Here is a 530-nt window from a genome sequence, read left to right as displayed (position 1 = left end):
CCCAAGGGGGCAAGTCGAAGCCCCGATCGAAGGCACACTTATAGATACAGAGGTGGCTGACGACGGGATGGCAGGCTCAGAGATTTGTGTTGAACTCGACCTCCCACTCGTCGGGGATCGCATACTTCTCCCATAACTGTTAGCACTCCGCTTCACTCATCCATTGGCAGGGATGGAAGCGGCAGAGTGATTTTCCTACTGAATGAGCTCCGCACCAGCGAAGTTAAGCTTTCCTGAATCGGTAATCGTCATAGTAGAAAGTCGAGAAAAAGACAAGAAGAGGCAAAGAGAAAGAGAATGCTCGATGGCACAACAATAGACTGAAGCAAGAAATAGTCAGAAGAAAAGGTAAACAGAAGAATATGAGACGTTTATTTAAACCTTAGTAGGGGAGAACCAAAGGACAGATAAATGATGAGCATTAATTGCCCAGAAAGAATGCGGCTCGAGATATGAAAGGTTTGGACAACGTTTAGGGAACAGGTATGGACATTGGAACAAATCGATAACCACATCCTACAGGCACACAC

This window comes from Diospyros lotus, chromosome 11 (assembly GCF_014633365.1).
Source record: "Diospyros lotus cultivar Yz01 chromosome 11, ASM1463336v1, whole genome shotgun sequence".
Lineage (NCBI taxonomy): Eukaryota > Viridiplantae > Streptophyta > Magnoliopsida > Ericales > Ebenaceae > Diospyros > Diospyros lotus.
The sequence above is the reverse complement of the archived record's forward strand: the minus strand, read 5'-3'. Positions refer to the sequence as shown.